The sequence below is a fragment of the Tinamus guttatus genome, unplaced genomic scaffold (assembly GCF_059628265.1).
Source record: "Tinamus guttatus ecotype Peru unplaced genomic scaffold, ASM5962826v1 Tinamus_guttatus_pri_ptg000263l, whole genome shotgun sequence".
Lineage (NCBI taxonomy): Eukaryota > Metazoa > Chordata > Aves > Tinamiformes > Tinamidae > Tinamus > Tinamus guttatus.
Window position 1 is genome coordinate 1,127,490 of NW_028288797.1, and position 23,494 is coordinate 1,150,983.

Consider the following 23,494-nt stretch of genomic DNA (forward strand, 5'->3'; position numbering starts at 1 on the left):
TTAGAGGATAGGATCAGATTCCTATCTGATCACTCAATGAAAAAGAAGATACGTGTTTTTTTTCTAGTTACTAGTGTTGCATTGGAGACTTCCAATACTTAAGACAGAGTAGGAAGTCAACAGCTCTAATCTTACATAGGAAAGTGAAATCTTACTGTCAGATGTGGGGTCTCACTGGAGGCTTTGGAGTCAGAAAGGTATTATTAAGGACATCAATGCTAGACATAAATGCAGTGGTTATAAAGCAATATTTATTCCATTATTTTTTTTTTTAATATGGAGGCTACATCAACGCTATTAAACTGAATAAGGCAATCAGCCCAGTGTTGCAGAGAGATTGTTTCTACGATTTAATCATAAGTGCTTGACACACTTTGAACTTGCTGGATTAGCAAATGATGTATTTTCAGGGGGTTTGTATAAACCAGAAAGTATTCCTAAAAGGTAGTTTTGATGAGATTCTCTTAACTTAAGGAGGTGAGAGTGATCTTAGGAAATAAACTGTGCTGCTTGGTCGCAAAATGAAAAAAACACGTCATTGCACACTTTTTTTAATAGTACAAGTAAAGGCATGGCGACTCCTCAGATTTGTTGACATCCACAAAATGTTTAAAATTCAGCTGAAGTAGGCAACAAAGATGTCGACATGATCCATCTCTGGCAGCTTCAGCACTCACACATCTTTAATCTTCCAATTTTGAAACGTCTTTATCCCCAAAGTTCAAATCTTCCTCAAAAGGCTGTTGATTCTAAAAGGCTATGAGGTAGGCTTTGACATTTATCTAATCATAATTAGTGTTGATGCCGCGAAAAGGTAAATTAGTATAGTCCATAAAATACTGTGCCACTAGCTGGTCGTGTGCTCTGCTTTTGCCACAGTTGTTTTTTACAATATTAAGCTGATATCTCACTTAGGCCTTGCTAAGATGCTCGTGTCTGTAGTGAAATCCGTGCTTATGAACAGGATTGGTTAGTTTACTGCAAAATGGACAGGAAGAAAATTTATGGTTTAGAAGGGGTTCCACAGAAAGAGCCACCTGAATAGGCAACCTAATGAGGACATCGATGTCTTGTAGGCTGTGCTCCATTTTATGGTTAGATGACTTGGTCTTTGCTACTGGCACCTTCATCCCATCCATGAGCATCTTTCTGTCTGTGCTTGACATCTCTTTCTTAAAAAGAAAAAAAGTTTAAGTGAATCAATCTATAGTAAATAAATAAATAAAATGTATTTTTGGAAGAGGTGATGATGCTGTTCTCCTCTGATTATGGTGTACCAAAGGAGGTGGAAACAATATTGCTGAAGAAGAAACCATGATCAGAAGAAGCAGGTGAGGAATGACGTGAGAAGCAGTAAATTAGCTGTTATTGGCAGCCTCCTGCTGGAAGCTGCGGTGGCCTGGTTAAAGCTTGCTTCGCTCTGTGCCGCCTTCATGGGAGCCTTCAAAATGTTAAGTGTCTCGTCTAAACTTGTCATCCAGACTCTGCAGTTCGGCAGATAGAGAAAAAGCACCTCTGGAGAGCAATCATCTCCTCCTTGATGAGGAAACTTAGATGACTAGTTTAATTTAGACCTTAATTAAGAATCTTGCCAAGTTCTTTGTTTCCCACAGGGGAAAGCACCAGATATATTTACCATCCAATTTAGCCAAACACAGCACATATTTAAGGGAATTTGTATTCAGGCACTTAAGTACATGCTTAAGTTGCACAGAATATAATGAAATCTGCAGATGTGTATGAAGCTAAGTAAATGTTTAAAGATGGCTTTGAAGAGCAGGTCAGTTAGGAACCTTCTGGATTTCAGCTCACTGCTTTTCTTACCATATTCAAAAAAAAAAGAATGCTGAAAAGATGTAGGATTTTGGAGTCCTGCTGTATTTCATTACAGTTTATCTATTTAGGATTTTCCTCTGTACATCATTGCACAAAATGATTGGTTTCTAGTTTGCAAGAGCTTTTATTCGTATATTTTTCAAAATTGGTTTCTTTTTGCAGAGTATATAATCAATGATAAATATCATCCAAATTCCATTTTGGATGAATATATATATATATCTGTTTTTAAGGCCAAGTTATTTGAAATAGATTCAGGTCAGAAACTTTTCCTTCACTGACCTAACCTCCTATTTGAAATGTAGTCAGCTCAAACTTAATTTTTGGCCGTAAATAGGATAACCTTACTAATTCTGTCCTTTCTTCACATTAAATTCCACCAGCAATTACTTAATACATAGTTACACAACCAATTTTCCTGCTTGCTTCTCAAGCAAATCAATTTATTAATATAGTTCTATAAGTGCCAATTCAGAATTAGTCAAGTTTCTGCTCACAAGCCAAACTTCCTTAATGGATCCTTTAATTTTCATTTTATTATATTTTTTATTATAATAATTTGGACTACTTCAGAAATAGTTTAAAGGAAACTGTATTACATATATTTTTTTTTTCTTTTTTTTGGCTGCCAAGAATATTTCTGCTGCATTTAGAAAGCTAATTAAATCTAGAAAAGTACTATACTTATTTGGCTTGGAGAAACTTCAAACAACCAAATTGTTGCAGAGAGTGAGAAACGTAACTGAACTTGGCTTTAATTTCACATTCCTTAGCCTCAGATTTAGTCTTTGAATGCATCCTTTAAAAAAGTATAGTTATTAACCTAAAAAGACATGCACTAGGCCTCAAAATGAAGATTTTTGCATCTTTAGCAGACTATATTCAGCTTGCTGAAGTCAAGAATGATGCTTCTGAAAACACATAACAGTAATATAAAAAGTATTCTAAGCAAGAGAACAAAACTTTGCATACTGTGTTTTGCTTTACTGTGAGGTGTTAAGATATACAAGTGCAAAGCAGGAGAAACTTTTGCAAGACAAATTAAGAAAGCATAGGTCTTTTTTTTTTGGTTGAGAAAGGTCAGGAAAGGGTCATTCCTTTGCATGCGCCTCTTTCCTTTAAGAAGCAGAGAGTACTGCGCAGAAACTTGAACATCCAAAAAAGACAGAGAAAGACTTTAAGGATGAACAGGCTGGAAGGAGGAGAGGCAGAAGATGCTTAAGATCTGAGGCTGCCAAACAGAATTTTTATAGTTTTATTTTTTTGCAACTTTGCCAAAGGATATCAGACTTCTGGAGCAGCCTGGTCTCTGCCTGTTAGTTTGAGAGTTTGGACTGAGGGCACTAGGAGAGAAAGGCATGTTAAAAGGCATGTTAAAACCCAAAATGCAATCATTCTGACACCTTCTGGACTGGCAGCTGGAGGCCAGGCAGGGCTCCTATAGCGGAGCTGTTAACATATAACTGATTACTGTGTTGAGGCAACTTCCTCAGAGGTCTAGATGCATGCCAAGTTTTTAGCTCCTGTTACAGTTAGTGAGTTGGTATCTTTTACCATGCCCAAAAGCACATGAAAAAAAACACGCTAACGCAGGGTGTAGAAAGACTGGGATTGGTGAGGTGCTAGACTGAATATGAAGGGGCTCAGGGTCCAGAGCACCTTGAGAGCCTTTGCATCAGCTGGGTGGGAAACAGTAGTTCTCCTGCAGTTCATCCTGCTTGGATGATGGATGCTGCTCAGCTGTGCTCTCTGCTTTCTTCCCCTAGGATTTAATACATAGCAGTGTTTATCCGCTTGGATTCTAAAACTGCCGGTTCTGTCCTTCCTAACTACACTGTGTTTTTACTTGTCTTGCATAGTCTTAGCTTGTGTACTTTCTTCCATCTTAACAGCAGTTTTTCCTTAGTGAAGCAGCCAAGATGAAGCAGCCAAGATCACACAGCACCCATCCGTGCTCCACAAGGGTCACCTCGCCAACAGCAAACCCCAGGGGTGAGCCACAAGGTCGCACTCTGGTCCGTGCTTAGTGGTTGGTCAAACGGGTGCTCTTCAGGCTGTATTGACAGCAGAGTCTGCCGCTATAATGTGAGCTTAGCTGCTCTTATGTATATACTATAGTGTTGATATCTTAATCTTGAATTAGCCTTTTCCTTTCCATATCTTAGCTGCAACTGAGTCCTGGTGATCTGATTTTAAATACAAATTGTTGTTGTTGTTGCTTGGTGCTCTTTAGTACAATTTTAAGACCATTTGTGTAGATCTGTTGTCACCAGAATGCCATGATTACAAAGTGGGTCATTATGTACCGCTCTTACCTTCGTTAACTATGAAGTTTTATTGTTGATGACTTTCCCATTAAGGAGTTTCTAGGAAAATGCTAACAGTTATTTTCTACTGAAAAATTCAAATGACTTTTTCCTGGCGAGAATAAGTACATTCTTCTTTACAGTTTATGGTACATTTTCTTGTACTTCTTTAAATTTCTTCTAGATATTTCCAGCTGTTACCACAAAAGCATTCTGAACATTGTATTATAACTGCACATACACTGTAATTGCATTTTCTATACTTCCGTAATGGTTGATATATTTTGCTATTTTAGTATGCTTAGCTTTTGTATTTGTTCTTATTTTAATGTTTACAGTGATCACAGGTGTTCCCTGATGAACCAAGAGGGTGTTTGGGAATGGCTAGGATGCAATTACCAAGGGAAGTTTGACCTGCCTTGGACTATACTGGATGTATTTATCTTGTCTTAATGATGCCGGTCTACAAATCTGGCCAAACTGATTAGATATAGTTTGGGTATATGGACAAGAAAGTGAGTGGAGGGCTGGTTGGTGACAGGACCTGGAAAATGAAGAGCAGGTGCTACGTACTCAGTTTCCAAATGGCATGAACTTTGGGGACTTCTTTAAATTTTGATTAGTCCTCATCTGATGCAGTGGACTGTATGTGTCTTTTTGACTGGAGCGCAGATAGCATTCCCAATTAGATAGCATTCATCTGATAGGAATCACAGAATCACAGATTGGTTGAGGTTGGAAGGGACCTCTAGAGATCATCTAGTCCAACCCCCCTGCTCCAGCAGGGACACCTAGAGCACGTGGCACAGGGTGGCATCCAGGCGGGTTTGGAAGATCTCCAGAGAAGGAGACTCCACACCTCTCTGGGCAGCCTGTTCCAGGGCTCTGTCATTCTCATAGGAAGGAAGTTCTTCCTAACATGGAGATGGAACTTTCTGTGTTTCAACTTGTACCCATGAGCCCTTGTCCTATCATTGGCCACCACGGAGAAGAGCCTGGGCCCCTGGGCTCCCTACAATTACCCCTCAGGTATTTGAACATGTTAATCCAATCTTCTCTCAGCCTTCTCTTCTCCAGACTAAACAGACCCAGCTCGCTTAGTCTTTCCTCATATGATGAATGCTCCAGTCCCTTAATCATTTTGGTCTCTCTCTGTTGGACCCTCTCGAGAAGCTCCGTGTCCTTCTTGTAACGGGGAGCCCAGAACTGCACACAATACTCCAGGTGCAGCCTCTCCAGAGCTGAGTGGAGGGGGAGCATCACCTCCCTCGACCTGCAAGAAGTTGATTTCCATGCTCGTGTCAGCACCTTGATAAAAACAAAACTAAAGAGCACAGTAGGCAAAGTTCACTTCTGGTCTGAGCTAAAACAATAATGTTAAATTAAAACAATAATGTTTTAAATAAACAATTCTGTTTGGATTATATTACGGAGCCATTATTTCTCATAAGGAAGCTCCTTTTCTGAATATGCTGCCTTGATATGTACTTGTGCCTGGTTCAAAAGGTTCTGGTTCAGAAAAGTTGTTGGTGATAGACCTGTTTGTCATCCATTAGTGTCTTCTTTCTCCCAGATGTTTTTCCTGGAGTTTTTGTGGCCGTTAGGTTTTGGGTTGTTCTTCATTTGTTTCCCAAAGATAACATAAAAATCTTTAGCTACTAGGAGCTGCATCACAAGCAACTGCTTGCACAGATTGAATACAATTCTGTAACTCCCCTGGGGATGTATTGCGGAATGGGTATATTGGAAAAAGTAGTAAGAATCATTTAGCATTTTAGCTTTGGATACAGGCATTTGTAATCTCCTTTAGTTCCTTGTGAGACCTTTGAGAAAACCAGACCTTGGAAGACAGTAAGTAAGAATAAAGCTGAAACTTTTATTTATTAGCAGAGACTGTATTTGGGTAGAAAAATACTCCATGTGGCATTCAGCCTTGTGGCACTTCAGACTCTATGATGTGGTAACGCTGGTATCCATGCTAACTATATTTTTATTACATAAACTGAGTAGCTCTGTGTAGGCAATGTGGAAAGCGGGCAAAAGCATAGGAATTTCTGTCTTGCGAATGAAATACTAGGATGTGAAAACTTGCTCAATATCACTGGAAATAATTCGTACACGTCTTAAATCAAATCTTTCAGTCTGGTTCCTTATCTACAAACAAGACTATCAGTTCCCACACTTTCAAAAGCAGGACTATATGTTTCTTTGGTAAGAATTTTAAGACTATCATAATGTCTTATTGGAACATAAAGTATTCAGTGTTCTGAAAGGCACAATAGGAAACAATAGAAAGGAAATGATCAGAATGAAATCCTTAGATTTATATTTTACTCATAATGTGTAGTACTGTGTTTTGAAACTTACTGGTTTATGCCCCATTTTGTAACATCAGGAGAATTGTCATTATGAAAGAAAAACATTTTTTAGTTTTATGAGGTTTTTTTTGGGGGAAAACACATAAGAGATGAATAATTTTCATAAAAATGTATTATGAAATAAAAAGTGAAGAATAGTAATCAGCTTAGTTATCTGAGAATTTTATGAATATTGATTTAGGCATTTTATATGTGCCCAAATAGTCAGAAGCATTGGGCAGGTAATTCAGCTACACACTACAACTGTAGGAAGAAGGAATTTGATAATGCCATAGCTGAAAGAAAAGATGTAACAGCAAGTAATACTAATTAAGCAGTCTCCTCTTAAATGTCTTCTTTAAGTTTATTTAAAATAGAGACAAATTCTTGTTTGGCAAAACAGTACATTGAAAAAGAAAAGGGTAAAAAACATGGCTCTGTGAAATAAAAGACAATAAATAGCAATTGCCTTTTGGCAGCATCTGTTTTATAGAGAATCTATAAAGAAAAATTCGGGAACATTGCGAAGCGGGTATGCTACCTAAGCGAGTGTTCAGAGCACCGCTTAGTGCTTGGAAAAAATGATGTTCCACTACCAGGAGCTCTGGTTTTACTGCAACTGATGATTTGGGCTGGCTGGGGTCTGCTCAGAGCTTTGCCTCACCATAAACAGCACCATCTCCTGAGCAGAAGTGTGATCATCACTATCGTTGGGCCTGTATTATAGTACAGTACAGTGGTCTGGTGACTGTGAAATACAAAACTCTCAACCATGGCACTTCCTGGCTCATTTATTTATTTGTTTGTTTATTTATTTATCTCTTGATTCTCCAGTCCATGGAGAATGGAGCCAGTCCATTTCACTGTTCCCGTTGTGTAGTCCCCTGGCAGGGTTAATACCATCAAATAGATGCTTGCTGTTCTCTCTCAGAATCAGTGACTCCAGCTCCCAATGAGTTAATGAATCTGAGTCTCAGCATGATACACATTACAACATCTGCATTTTACTGTGCATTAACTTTGACCACTGTAATCTTCCGTGGTGCTATTCTGTTAAAATGTAAACTTGCATTTAGGAACATTCCTGAACTTGGTATCAAATTTTCAATCTTGCCACTCTAAACCTGTATAAGTAAATGGGTTTTTACTGAGTTGTTGAAATAGGATAAGATTTCTGTTTTTTATTTTTATTTTTTAGTATACTGGTACTGTTAGCTATTGCAGAACTAGATTTTTGCCAACGTAGACAGTGCTTATAAATTTTATCCAAATAATATTGCATTTCAGAAGGGACATCAAATATATTTCTCTTCATCCCCTGTTAGATATCTTAATCACTAAGATCAAAAGACTATGCTTATACTACAGTCTTTGTGCTACTAGCCTAGCAGTGCTATTTAATCAGGATGACAAAAGGTGCCTCAGTTCAGGATACTTGTCTAGCTTGCTAATATAGATCTTCATCCTCCTGGGAAATGGGGGATGTAGATTGGAATTTCCCCAGGCTGATGAACAGATCAGCCACAAACACTGGTACCTCTCCATACTGCTTGTAAAAGGTAAGGACAGGACTCTGTGGGTTTTGTTTTAGTCAGTGCTGTTGATGTGATCTCGTTTGCTCCTGGTACGCTTGCTGGGCCAAGACTGCCCCGTGCATGGATCTCTCTGTGCCTCGTCCTCCAGGCTACAAGGAAGTTTAGGAGCGAATGTTTTCCTGAGAACTTTTAGAACATTAAACAGGATAACAAGGGTAAAGTTTCCTGTGTTTTAATAGGCAAAGCAAATGGTATTCTTTTATTTTCCTATCTTATGTTTATTTTTTTCATGCTTTTTTTTTTTTTTGTCTTGCTTGAAGACACAATAGTGGCTTTAATTCCAACAGCTTCAGCTCCCAAGCTCAGTGAAATGAGAGATGGAAATTTCAGGAAAAAAAACTTGCAAAAATGAATCAAGAGTTCCTTTTTCTGTTGAAATGGGGGAAAGGTGGGAAAGAGGGAAGAAATGTGCTTTATACAGAAGCAAAGAAAACCTGTATCAAATATGGGTGACCTGGCAAATTTGGATTAAGTATTACTGCCAAGCATTGTGACCAGAAAGTTTTTTCAGAGAATTCTCCATTTTCTACAGTAAGTGGTTTGACAAATAAATGTATAAAGCAACTCATTCTGAATGTTCCAGCATTCTGTCACTGAAGGTAAATAAAGAAGTGCTTTGCATAAGACTGACAGTCCTATACACTTACTGAGGACTGATTTAATGTTCTGCAATTTAGTGCAAAATCAGAAAGAAGCAAAATGTAATGATGAGCAAAATTTCACTGCTAGGTTTTTGAGTTGCCAAATGGTTCAGAAGCTGCAATTTCACAGCAGGATTCATTCCAGAAGTGCAAATTGGACGTAAATATTTCCAGAGAGTGGAAATGTAGATTTAAAAAAAAAAATTAAACACATCTGTCCTGAAACAACCTTTATTAATTATAAACAATCACCAAGACTTGGTTTAGAAATCCACCCATAAAAAAATGTTAATGAATTAATGTCAATTGTAAATCCGTATCTATGCATATTTCAAATGGTTGGTCAGTTTTGTTGCATTATTTCATGATCATTGCCCATAACATTTTCTTGGTGTGCTGGCTGCTGAACAAGAAGCAATATGTCCATTACATATCATTCTTTTCTAGCATCACATGAATACTCTAACACATTAACCCATCTATTGGTGCCTAATCGTGCATTAACCTGTTCTTGTTTGCTACTGTTCTTAAACAATGGGGTGAATTTTCCAATAGAGATCTTGTTATCATTAGATCCTATTTACCCCGGAGAGGTATAGGGTGCAGTGTCAGATTCCTCTGTTCTCAAACCTGCTGTACCTGAGGGACGTAATGGATACTAACCCAGCAAATGGAAGTTGCTATTCTGTGCTCACATACTCAGCTCACAGACATATTTAATCTTTGGAATGGCTTTTGGGAGAGTTAGGTTTATCATAACACTGAGTCAGCACTATGGGTATTTACATTAATGTATTTTTGCTATAACCCTTTTAAGGTAAGTATTGAATAGTGATTTTGAAGACACACAAATAAGACAATCCATTAGAGCCAGCTCTTGACTCAATATGAAAGCAAAAGCTCCTTTTTAAGAGAACTTCTGTCGATACTGGGTATAGAAGGTATTTGCAAATTCTCCTATCAAACAAAGGGGTTTTAGCACAGAAAAATGCTGATTATAGATGGTAGTGATTGACCAACCCCTGTATGATGTCTGTTTGATTAATGTCTGTTTTTGATGGGACAGACTGATGGCCTTCCTCCACTGTTGGACAGAGTGCCAGATAGTTCTTGGAGCCAGTGCTATTATCTAGCAACTAAGTGTCTGTCTTAGACTAAAGACTGTCTGAAGTTGGAAACTTGCAAGAAGGAAACAGTGCATTTGGAATAGAGAACTATTTAAGGAAGCCAGTACATCATTAAAAAGTCCGAAAAAGATGAAGACAGAGAAAAGGTGGGCAAGTTTATACTCTAAATATTTCCAGGTAGACAAGCTTCTTCAGAGCTTTAGAACAAGAATCTTAATTGTTTTTCTTCATTTGAATGATCTTATGAAAAACCTCAGTATTTTTTTTAATAACTAAGTAGAGCAAAATCGCTTTTGAGGGAGAGGAAGAACAAAACTGAAGAGAGAATGAGCAAAAAAAAAAAAACATTCAAAATCATACTTTCACGGCAAGCTTTCCAAGAAGTCTGGAGAATGCTGACAACATTTTTCAGCACAGGAGCTATTTTGGTAAAACAAAATGAAAAACAAAAATAATTTGACAAAATAATTGTATCTCCAAATGCTATTACTGTAACTACATTGGCACAGAGCTTGGTACATCAAATGATAAAACCCACACATTTTCTATGTTTTTATTCTGATTATTTTGCTTTTCTGCGAATGAGTTCCTTATTTATTTATTTATTAGATTTTGATGTTTATATGATTTTCATAATTAAAGGATATAACTAGTCTGGATATTATTTCAGAGAGTCACCCTTTAACTATGAGTAGTAATGGTGAGTACTATGAGTAATGGGAAGAACTGTTGAGGGAGGGGATAAAGGGAAAAGCTTCATCGATGGCAACAGGAGCACTTAGAGGGACCATGAGGAGGTTGTTGGGGAGCCTGGAGACTCAGGGAGCCTGAAGAGAGAATTCCCTGAACACACTCGGATGTCTCAGATAACCACACAGGCACCAGCTAGGCTAGATGGAGACTACATATTAATCTGGACACTGTCTTAAATTTTGGCCCTAAAGGTTCAGTTTCCCTGTGGTCGCTTATTTCTTTAAATGTGGCTTTAAAAATAGTTCCACATTTTTTTTTTTCAATTACTATAATTTACTTATATAAATTATATATTTATAAATTTTTTTTTTGTATTTTAGAGAGAATTGAAACTTTCATTTATGAACTATACATGCCTCATAAACAAATTGATATGAAAACTCACGGCAGAAAATGCCATAATTTTCTTATTTTGGCACTTGGAATTTGTGCATTGGTATCATATACAAATTTGTACCTTTTCAGGCATGCATTCATGGAAGATATATCCCAAAAAGAGGTACATCCTGTTGAACAGGGGACTCCGCTACATAGCATTATACGTACGGGCGTAACCTTCTTGTAGCTCATACTAGTGTGACACATGAAAACATCTAAATCCTGGGAAATACTTCCAAAATAATTTCATATGCTAATAAATCTATAAATTTTATTCATAGTTATTTATTTACTCATATGTGTGTAAGCAAATACATATATGTATGTTATATATATACATGGTGTACACACATATGTGCACACACACGCAGAGATATTCCAATCATACCCATGCACACACGCACACCCATGTGCACACACACACACACACACACACACACACTGCACCATTTAAGTAGGTGTAGCTTCTTGGTTCAGAGATCTTTGGTGTACTTTCCTAAGTGTCTAGATGCTGCAGGAAGCAAGTTTATTTAAAACGCTAGAGATTATACTTAGGAAAAATTGCTGTGTGCACAATAATGACTGTCTGTGCAGTTAGTCATAACAGCTTCTGTCTTACATTAGCTAATGTACATTTCTAAATTCAAAGTAGCGGCAGTTATTATAATTATAATAATTGATGTTTTGTTTTATAAGTACAATTGTGCATACCATTTACTTGTAACAACCCTGTGTTTAGCAAATACAAACTAAATTCATCTTTAATATCTTATCTGAGAGGAGTCAACATCTCTTCTCTTGCAAATAGAGAAAATAATATTGTGCCTGTTGCTTGAAAGGGAAAAAAGTGCCAGGCACTGAACTAAATTGCACAGTTAAACTAGTAGAAGAATCTTAAGGAAAAAAAAACCTAGTTACAGGTATTTGCAAAGTCTACAGGCAAACATCTGGCTATGTTGCTATCATATCTTTCAGATATGATATATCTTGCTAAGAATAGCACCATCAAAAACCCCATAAGAACAAACTGGCCTGGGAGAAAATTAGAAGGTAAAATGAGAACATAGTTACTTATTCATCTTTCCATGGCTTTCTCTGCAACTAGATTTGCTCACAGTGAAATAAGATTTCATAGATGAATTCTGCTTGGTACTTATCTTAAAACAGATTTTATTCCATGTAGGTTTTTTAATTTTTTTTTGATAAAAGCAAAATGTGCTAGTAGTTTCCAAAGACTGTTTTCTGTTAAATTTCAATGTGTTAAGATGTGGATAGAGATCCTTTATAAAAAGTCAAAATTCACCTGAGATACCAGATACATTTTTTGCTTTCAGAAGGGAATGGGTGCAGTGTCTCATCTGTCAGATGCTAGTGACTGTCAGTTGCTGCAGACAGTTTAATGAAAATCATATTAGCATCCAAAATCCATTTTACCCATTTCTCCAGTGTACTATTTACTTCTGTTTTGTTTACCTTCCATGTATCACAGGATGATTCATGCCATTAATTGAACTACATGTCTGGATAGAACATTTTAACCTTTTTCCTTTCAGTGATGAAAAACAGCAATGTTACAGCATCTATTTTAGCATGTGCAAGTAAAAATGTGCCCAGCAGCTACCTGGATTGCACTGAATACATTGCTTAGCCAAAACAACACCCTCGGCCTACAAACTGTTCTGGGAGAGATTGTATTAACTGCAGTTTAGTACCCATTTTCTTTGAAAAATAAGTATTTACTTTTTCGGTGTTTCAAGCAAAGTATGATTCAGTGCATAAAACTCCGTTGGATAATGCACAACAGACAAAATATTTTGAACTGCATATTTAAGCTCTGGAAAATATCTAAAGAGCATGCTTATATATCTTGATAAAGTTCTGACATCCTTTTTCTAGATCTTGATATACTAGCTGAAGAGGTTATCACCATGAAGTATTTCTTGTTGGCTAGAGATTACATGGCATACACCTATGGAAGGACTGTGTGAGTGAGTTCTCCGGCTTCTTTAAAAGCTAGTGCAAGTACTAGATAAAATTGTCTTCTAGAGATCTGTTCTGATTTTATTATTCATTAGTGTAAATGTGAGAGATGAAATAAATTCTTCCATCTGATACCTCCTGTTGCCTGATACCTCCTGTTGCCTGATACCAGCTGGTACCTGAGCTAATGAGAGGAGTACAGGAATTGGGATGTTATGCCTTGATTATTGGGAAAATATTTTCTGACAGTGAAAATATGTATTATGCGGGATTGTCTCAAAATGCAAATAGGCCGAGTCTTGCTATAACAAAGGTCAAGGAAACATGACTCAAGAATGAACCCTTCAAAGCAAGAATAGGGAGAAGTGCTTTAAGCAGCCTTTTCTAAATTCTCTGATTCTATGATCCAACATTACTTAACGTGAAGAACGTTTAGTGCAGGATGAGAGACACATAAATGAAAGTAGAAGAGCAGTGGCAAGAAAAAAGCTATCATTATTGATTAGTCATGGTGTTAGTTTTCTTGCAATAGAAACTCCTTTCCAATCACTGATATATGATATACACATAACAAGCTGATTTGCAATATCGCAATATTGTATCCATACCTCTGCATGTCAGACAGGTGCTCAGTTTTATAGGCTGGTGTCTGGGTTTCTGTGAGAGGGTATGTGTGATAAAGAAGATAAAGAAGATCACACAGAAGTACTACACAGATTTAGATGAGGGAAGGCAAGGGAGAGAATTTAGTCCTCCTCTCTAATTTTTAGTCCATTATTTAAAGATTTAGGGGCAGATGTGCAATCTGGGAAGTTTTCCAAATTCATTTTTCAGAACATTAGGTGTTCTCAACGTTAGACACACTAAGCAAATCTCTCTTTGTAACAGTTCTGTCACCGCACTGAAGATGAGCTGCTTTCAGGATGAAAATAGATGGCTGAAAACTTGGGCCAAAGCAAGCAATTTAGACATAAAAATAACCTTAAAAAGTTTTCAGGTGGTTTTCATACTTCCTCTCTATACTCTACTTAGGGTTTCTCCATGCCTTTAAGCACTTACATAACAAGTCTTCTTAAATGGAAACAGAATGTTTCTCCAAAATAGCTAACTAACTATATCAATAACTAACTATATGCAAACAAAGAATGACCTAATCCCAGGTTATTGATTTGATCACAGTTTCTATATATCTAGAAGATATATCTAGTTTTTCATGCACTATAAGAATGATTTTGTTTCTTTTCCTAATGCGATAGACAAAATCTTGGAAAAAGAAGAGAAAATATTTCTGTATCTCATTTAGCATTCTCAGTTTATTTTTTCTTTCTTACTGCTTTAATGAGAATCCTTAGAGTATGATGCCAAGTTTACCATTACTGCTGCAAAGAGCCCTTGATTTTGGAAATGAGTCCTCTCCATCTCTAGTAGCTTACATGTGTTGACATTCACTGTGGTTCAACCATTTACTTATGCTTTTAAGTAACAGGTTTGAGAGGCTGGAGCATTTCATGGTATACGGTTGATTGCTTCATTTTGCCCTACTTACTGGTATTTCTACAAAGAAGAAATATGGAAGACTATTTGTATGGTGAATGTTTTATTATCTTTGATTTAATTTGAAAGGGTTTTTAAAAGTTTAGACTCCTCATGAAAGCAAGAAAAGATGGAGAAACTTGTAGTTAAGAGTTGATCCTGCTGAGTGGTTCAGGGTATGAGCATTCCCAGGTGGAGGGATAGATTCCTGTGCTCTTGTCCCATCTGGGCTGAGCAGAGATACCAGAGAGATCAGAGATAAAAAATAAATTCAAAATGTCACCCTTCTTTTGCCCTAACCTTTGGTCTTTCTTTTCCTCTTTATTGTGATTACTCTGACAATTGCAACAGCATTTATGCCACATGAAATTGTGTATTTTGTGGTAGAATGATGATACAACCTTAATATATATCATCAGACAGATTTAATTATTAGGGTAACACAGCCTTTCCAAGACTGCTAGTAGTAAGTATTTCCCACTCTTTTTTGTTGTTGTTGCCTTTATGGAAACAAAAGACTAGCATCAAGCAATAATACAGGAGTGATCTGATTAGTCTGTAGACTTCTTTGCTTGAAGTAACATAAACTTCCTTTCTGATCTTTCTGATCAAATACCTGAGTTTTAGCTATTGTCTTATATTGGTGATTTGGTAAACATGGGTAACATTTGTGCTTGAAGTTTGAACTGTGGTTCAACAAACAAAGTACCTCCTACAAAACACAAGTGGAGAATTTCTCCAGCAAAATGACTAGAATAGAATTAACTCTTTTGAGTCTTAAATGAGTTTTACTGTGACTGACTCACAATGAAGAAAATGGCCTGTAAACTTGTCAGAGGAGGAGAGATGTTTCCATAGCAAATCCTTCTATTACTTGAGAATCCTACCAGCAATGAAGTTATGTGAATAACCATAAAAATATCATGAAGTTTAAGCGCATGATTAAGTACGCTGTTAAACTGGAGCTGTATTCAGGAAAGAACAGTGTTATATTCAAATACATGTCATTGTAAACTTTAGCCCATATTGGTTTCTTAATAGTGACCACTGTATAACATAATTAAGAGAGGATTCAACTGAAGTTTCAGCAGTAATGAAAAAGGCTCCCTGTGGTTTGTAAACAGGTCATCTTAATCACTTGGCCTCACAGCATTTCTAATAATTCTTGGAGCATAAAAATCATGTCTGTTCTAATAACACTAAGGGGCATTCAACATTTACAGTGCTTCTAAGCTTCTAAGACTTTACTGTGCTAAGTAGTTCAATAGTGACTGCTGTTTGGTCAGAAAATAGTTTCTCTAAGCGCCCTGAGGATCTGTGTAATTAACAGAAGGGACTTTTAACTACGTAACTGCCTTTAGAGTCAATGGTTCTGAGCAAATAAAGGCCTTGGATGTGGGAAATCAGGGGCAAGGCCTCATGTCCAAGGCTATAGAATGCATTCCCCTAGAAACTGAAATGACCTCTAACATCATGGTTGTTATTTTCATCTTCAAGCACATTGCTCTGAGCTAGTCTTATGTAATGCTGTGATATGGATGTATGTACAGACATGTTAGAAGAAAACAAACAAGAAACAAACCAAAAGAAAAGGTTATGCAACCATTTTTTTCCCCCGGAGAGGAGGTTGAGGAGTGAGCCATCCATATTGGATACTAGACACATTCCTTTGCATCCCGTCCTGGACAGGATGCACCCAAGAGTGCTTAGGGAACTAGCGGGAGCCATTGGTCAGGTGCTCTCCATCATCTTTGAGAGGTCATGGAAAGCAGGGGAGGTGCTGGGGGACTGGAAGAAACCCACCTCACTCCAGTCTTCAAAAAGAACAAGAAACTACCTGGGAAACTACCAGTCTGATCAGCCTCACCGCGGGATTTGGGAGTCCTGGTTGACAACAAGTTAACCATGAGTCAGGAATGTGTCCTTGTGGCCAAGAAGGCCAATGGGATGCTGGCCTGCATCAGGAGGAGCGTTGGCAGCAGGTCGAAGGGGAGGATCCTGCCCCTCTACTCAGCTCTGGTGAGGCCGCACCTGAGGTACTGGGTGCAGTTCTGGGCTCCTCAGTACAAGAGGGACATGGAGCTGGACCCACTGAGAGAGGATCCAGTGTAGAGCAGGAAACATGATTAAAGGGCTTGAACGTCCAACTTAGGAGGCCTTCCTGAGCGAGCTGGGCCTGTTTAGTCTGGAAAAGAGAAGACGGAGAAAGGATCTAATCAACATGTACAAATATCTGAGGGGAGGATGTAAAGAGCATGGGGCTAAACTCTTCTCAGTGGAGGCCAGTGACAGGACAAGGGATAATGGGTCCAAATTAAAACACAGGAAGTTCCATTTCCATATAAGGAAGAACTTGAAGAGCTTCTTTACTGTGAGGGTGACAGAGCCCTGGAATAGGTTGCCCAGAGAGGTTGTGGAGTCTCCTTCTCTGCAGATTGTCAAAACTTGCTGGGATGCAAGCCTGTGCCTCGTGCTCCATATATCTCTGCTTGAGCACGGTTGGACTAGATGATCTCTAGAGGTCCCTTCCAACCTCAACCATTCTGTGATTCTGTAATTCTGTGAAAATCAGTAACTAGCTTTTGGAGATAGTCTAGCTGTCCAGGAGGGGCTCAAGATGGAAAGAGTTGAATGTGGTCCCTAAATAACACTCTTAACTGTTAACAATTACTATTCTCCTTTTTTTCGGTGCATCTGTTATGCATATATACCACAAGTGTATGTGTGTATATATATATATACATATATATATATACACACATGTGTATACACACACACACACACACCTGTACATATAGCTATATATATAAATCTATTACTTCTAGCAGCTACCTGGTAAATTCAAATGTGGAAATGCAAGTTTAAATTCTTTACTCAGAATAAAGGTCTGCAGTAAAATATTCCATCATTTACAGCCTCTGGAGGCTAGTTCAATGACTACCTATTTCTCGATTGCACCTTTGGGTGGGTTTCACCTCATTTAGCTTTAGTCATTAGCTTTAGACATTAATAACCTAATCTAAGCAAATTTTGTTATGTTCCTTCTATTAATAACATCCCAACGAGGTAACAGACTGACTCATTTCAGTGAGAGAAATGTGAAATAGGAAGATGAATAATCTTTTTTTTTTTTTTTTTTTGCTCTGAGCAGTTATCCTGGAGTGTGGATGGAGTCTCCATCCTTGGAGATACTCAAAATGCACCTGGAAAGCTGTGTTGCAAGTGACTTATCTCTAACTCACTTTAATTTTACTACTTACTTTAATTTTAGATTGCTGGCATAGATTAGATGAATCTCAGTTGATATCAGCTGTACCTAAAAGCCAGACTGCCATGTTGAAGGACAGCTGGATGTGAAGGAAGATAGATACCTCTCTGATGAACTGAGCAATGCTGAACAAGTCTGTGGTAGACAGCAAATTAAAAAAAAATCTTCTGAGATCCAAACCAGAGCACTTTAACTACAGAATTACCTTTCCCCTGTGTATTATGTCAACACATGACTTTTAGAATTAGAAGGCTTAATGTGAACATTATATAAAGGAATAAAATATATGCACTTGCAAAATGTCACAAGACAAGACTTACAGCAAAATGACTTGCGGTTGTTTCAGTACTGAAACACAGTAATTACACTTCCATGATTATGACAGATACATCACACTGAAACATTTTCTTCTCTTTGTTCCTTAGTATTCTGATTAGATAAGATTTAATAACCAAGATACCTTTTCTGATTCTGACAGTTCTTATTACTCTCTTCTACAAGACAATTAATTCAGATAGATAGAAATCTGAACAACAGCATCAAAAATGTATTTAAAAACACAAGAGAAAAAAAATGTTGCTAATTCTATAACATGTCTATTTTTAATTCTTTTCAGTTCAGTAAGTATAATTTCATCAAAAGTTAGCAGAAAAAAGGAAATGCCAATATTTACTCTTACACTTCTGAGGTTGACCGAGGATAGGTTTCTTAAAAAACCCCACATAATTATCTTTGTTAATGCATTTCTTTATTTATTGAGAAACAAAACATTGTTATTTTACTTGTCTGTATTATGTTAACTCTAAATGAATTTGGAAAGTGCATTTTAACTGCATTTTTTGCCTAATGCAACTATAATATACAATCTGAAAGAATCAAAGAAACCTGAATGATAATAGTGCTTTGCTTGCTCTGAGCCATGAAGGAAATGGCCAGAATCTTTGGAGAACAGAAATGCTGAATATATAAAGCTAGATATGTGCATTGAAGCAATCTGAAAGGAAGCCAGATGTTAGTTTGTTTAGTTGCTTGAAATCTCTATTCAAAACTTGGATCAGCTGAAGATTTTTCTGTTCTTTTGTTGCTGTGGAAGTGATGCCCAAGCTTTCACTTCTGCACAGCCAATCCACAGTTCCCAGATATTTTATTTTCCTTAAAGACTGTGAACAAGTGAAATTGGATAATAGCCCTAAAGGCCTCCCATTTTAATTTAAAAGCGGGAAAAATTACTTGTCATTTGATTTTTTCCCAAATGACTAATCTCCCACAAAGCCGAAAAATTATATAGTTGGTGAATCTCTCAGAAGCAGATTCTTTAGTATTTTGGGTTACAGTTGCATCAGGCAACTGGCACTTGATGTCACAAGTTTTTTGGCTCTGCTCCAATTTCTGCCACTTAGTTTATTGCTTCCGCTGTCTTCCTTGGTGAAATGAAGCAAAATCACCTGTCATTGCTTGTCCTCCATTCAAAATTATAGGGTGGATCCTTTGTAGACAGAATGACTCAGTTCCTGAAAGCATAACGTTGGATCCTTCTGGTATACATAGAGTGAAGATAAGTAATAATGTATTTGAAAAGCACAGTACTGATCAAATTCTCACAGTAGTATTTCAAGGAGCAGGTAGGATGACTCACTGTCCTGAATAGGAATCATGAATATCACCTCAGCAATGGTAAAACAACTTCTGAGAGCTGGGGCAGAGGAACCAAACCCATTTGGCATTTTGTCCATTTTTATTAGCTTATTTGTACTTTCCGTACCATTTAATAATTTTAGAGAACCTTAAACCAGCATTTTTTAAAGGAGAGCCTTCATAGCAAGGGTGTTTATCAGCATTCAGAATATTCTTATGTTTTCTTTTAAACCTAATGAACCTAAATAAATTACACTGTGTATAGGTGTGTGACACAGTTCTCATACATATGAAGATAAGAATACTGCACTAGATGATTAAAAAAAATCCTTATAAAAATATCAGAAATGCTATAATACAAGTGCTGTCTACTTGTAGTATACCCTTTTTAACAACATGAAGCTGGATTTATAGTTCAATTTATCACTATGCCTTTTGGTGGCATCGTGAAACTTTGTGTTGGACATCCAATAACCTCCAGTCTTCCCATATATGGCCATGAGGTGGGCTGAAGGGGGAAAAATACAGTTATTCATAGTCTTCGTTTGCATATTTTAGAGAATAATATGATACCTCGTAATCAGTGGGAGGCTTAATAACGTATGTAATAATTTGGAGTGCTAAGGTATTAGGTTGCTGAATCTTGAACTGACTGTAGTTTTTCTCACTGGCAAAGGGGACAAGTCCCATTTGCTATCCGTAGGCATCTCAATTCTTATATGAAGTTGAAGAGCCTGATATTTCACACCAGAATGTGTTTTTCCAAACAAAATGGGCTTATGGCAATAAGTTGCACAATTTACCTATCTGTGTCTTTCCCAGCACAGGGATTGCTCTGAAGATCTCGCCAATGAGTAGTGCTGGGTTAACTTACACGTATGTCTGCTTTAGCAGTCCGTGCTGCAGTTCCTCATTTTGTGACACTTGTTAGGTGTCTGATAACTGTCTGGCAGCTCAGCCAGCGACCAAGGAAATGCAGTGTGAGCTGGATGATGTAGAGAAATCATCAGGTTAAAAAAAAAAAATTCCTTGCCGTGGAAAGTAAAGAATTTTCTAGTCCTACCTGAGTGCATTGCCAAGTATCTGTGTCAGGTTTTTTGAGCTGAGAAAAAAGTGAGATACTTGTTCCCTTTGATTATATTTTTAAGAGGAGCAAATGGACTCATGATGGTCTTATGTATGGGGGGTAGCTTTTACCTCAGAGCAGCCTGGTTCTAGGCTATGATTGACAGGAATAAGATTGACAGGAATAAAAATGAACCTAAAGAATTTAAAACAACGTGACAGACCTCATATAATATACATTGGAAAAAATCCAACTTTTAAAACATACGTGTGCTAAACTGATTAATCTTAACTGCCCTTTCTCGTATTTACCCTCTGCTATACAACCCAGGAATAGCAGGCAGTGTGGACAGATCTGCTCCAGGTATCCCACATATCTCTAACAGAGATATGTTATTATGCTATTGATTTACTGCAAAACCTAACTGTGGTGCTGCAGTACTGTGACACGTACTTGAGACAGCTAAATTAAAGTCAGCCAAGCTGTATCTAACTCCACTAGAGAGACCTTTGGATTTTATGGCAGATCTAGCATTAAAACATAAGGCTTCCACACTGAAAAGCAAAAAGACAGTAGCAATAGCTGCTAACACGCCTCCTACTACACCTACTAGCACAGTTACAAGGGTTATGGTTCATTATTTTGCTCCTCACTTGCTCAGGAGAAGGAGCCAGGAGAAGGAGCTGGAGCATGTGCTGCACACTGTGGTGGCTTTGGTGGGCGCAGGGCCTCTGCTGCCCGAGAGCTGCCGTCCCCGGAGCCGTCGTGTCCTCGCCAGCGACCGCCGCTTCAGCCTCAGCAGCCAGTGAAGCCTCTGCTGTAAAAGCCAGCGCTGGGTGGACGTGGTTTGGAGCTGACGATAATCAAGTCTGACTGCCTTGGGTTGACTTGTTTGTCCTGGGCAAAATATCTGCAATTTTTTTCCCCTTTGTGCTCCCCGATGTGTTTGACTGATGACAGCAAATATGATTTGCACTGTGCAAGTTCACAGGCACAGATATTCTGGGGTGGGGAGGTGAAATCCCTATTGTGTTTAATGACAGCTACTCATGAATAAGATGAAAAGCCTGAAAATATAATTTTTGTCTCTTTCGTTTTTGTCTCCCTCTCTCATTTCTTCAAATGGATGAATTTCCTTTTGGAATAAGGTCTCCAGGGAAAAGATGTATATAGCAACACTTAACACAGACACTGAAAGATGTTTAAATTAATTAAGAAGAAAGAATACATTAGAGAAATTTCCTCCCAAAGATATGAAAGGAGCCGCAAGCCAAAGCCTTTATAATGTTAAAAAAGTAGTCTTTCAGAAGACTAAATTATTTACATTTTTTGAAGTGCCTAGCCCTTTGAACACTGTGAGATGATCTGATCTGCCCATATTTAGAAAAAGACTAAAAAGAGACAGGCTTGTATGTTCTAGTTAAGTAGTCAAAGCACAGGACAATATTGGGGATTTTTAATCAAGTGGAAGAAAGCAATGATCTCAAATAGAAATGGCAGCCTTTCATAATTGTCAAGCAATACAGTGATTTGATCTTGTAGCTGATAATGCTTGATGGACAAATGAAATAAAAATGTGAAGGTTTGTTTTTCATAATGTGACATGTAAGTAACTTCATTTCTGTACAAGTCCAATGAAATGCCTTAAATGAGTTTAATTTTTTTCTTTAATATCTTCAGGATCACACCCTTTATATACTTTTTTTTTTTTAATTGGATTTTAGGTGATGTGCATAGAACATTTAAACTCAAGTCCCACATAATTTTTCATAATACAATTGGAGGCTTAAATAGTATTCACAAATTTGGATTTCAGCCTATGCAGAAAATCTGCATATGGGCTAGGAATAGCAAAACTTGATTCTGAGGGTAAAGATGAGATTCAGATATGTACAGAGCTCCAGAATAGTGGTGATTTTAATCCTGTCCTCTCCATGTATTTTTTCGCACATGCTGGGTTATTAAATGAGTTAAATCATCCCGTGGTGTTCTGCTCAGTTTGTAACAACAATTAAGAAACCTTAAACTGATCTCTTCGCACCTTATTTTGGGTGTCAGAATAATTAATAGAACTTATTGCTTCGATGCTGATCTAGGAGCACTTATATAACATACTTTTCAAGTATCTAGTAGGCAAAAGCAACAGTCTCTGCCAACTGGTTATACAATATTCTGGCTTTGGAAGGAAAATCTGTGTTTCTGTTACAAATACTTGTTCTTTTAGATAAATTCAAATCAAGTTTTTAAATCTAAAGCTTTTTTTTTTTTTTTTTTCCTTCAGAAAGCATACCTCTTTTCTGCACCCACAAAACTTGTAGAAATTAAATGATCTGGGGATCTTGACCTGTCTATACATTCTAACTGAATTTAACTAATTTAAGTTTTTTTTTTTTTTTTTTTTTTTTCCTCTGGAAAGCATTGGCTTCCATGAGGGATTTTTGGGTGATTTTTCATTGTAGCTTTCTCACCAAAAGATCAATTAGATAAATTAATAGAATAACAATCCATCAAAGGCAGTTAGATGTGAAGTCTCAATTCAGTCAGTCATCGTTTCCCAATTCCTTACTGTCCGCTAGAATATTTTGAGGAAGTGCTGCTGTTTTTGCTTGTCCAGTGCATGCATCCTTCTCCCATCACTGCTGCTGAATCTTATCAGAGGGAATGCTGGAGTAGGTGTCACCAGGTACAGCTATTCATTACTGTGGCTAGACAGAAAGCTTGTCCCCTTCCAATAAATAAATAATACAACCATCTTGTGACAGATGCACTGAAAAACTGCAGTGTGCGTCAGGAACTCAGGCATGGCGGGGCATTTATATGATGCTCAAGACTTGTTTCCTTATTCTCCTACAGCCTGCTCCTCTGTGGGTGAAGCTGGAGAACATCCTCTTCTGATTCTGTGCTAAGCCGTCCCTCCGCGACCTACTGAAATTGGGAAACTGCTTAACATGACGCAGAGAGCACCAGCTCTGTAACACACTACACATTTTTCACTGTCTTCAGCTGAAATGAGTTTACA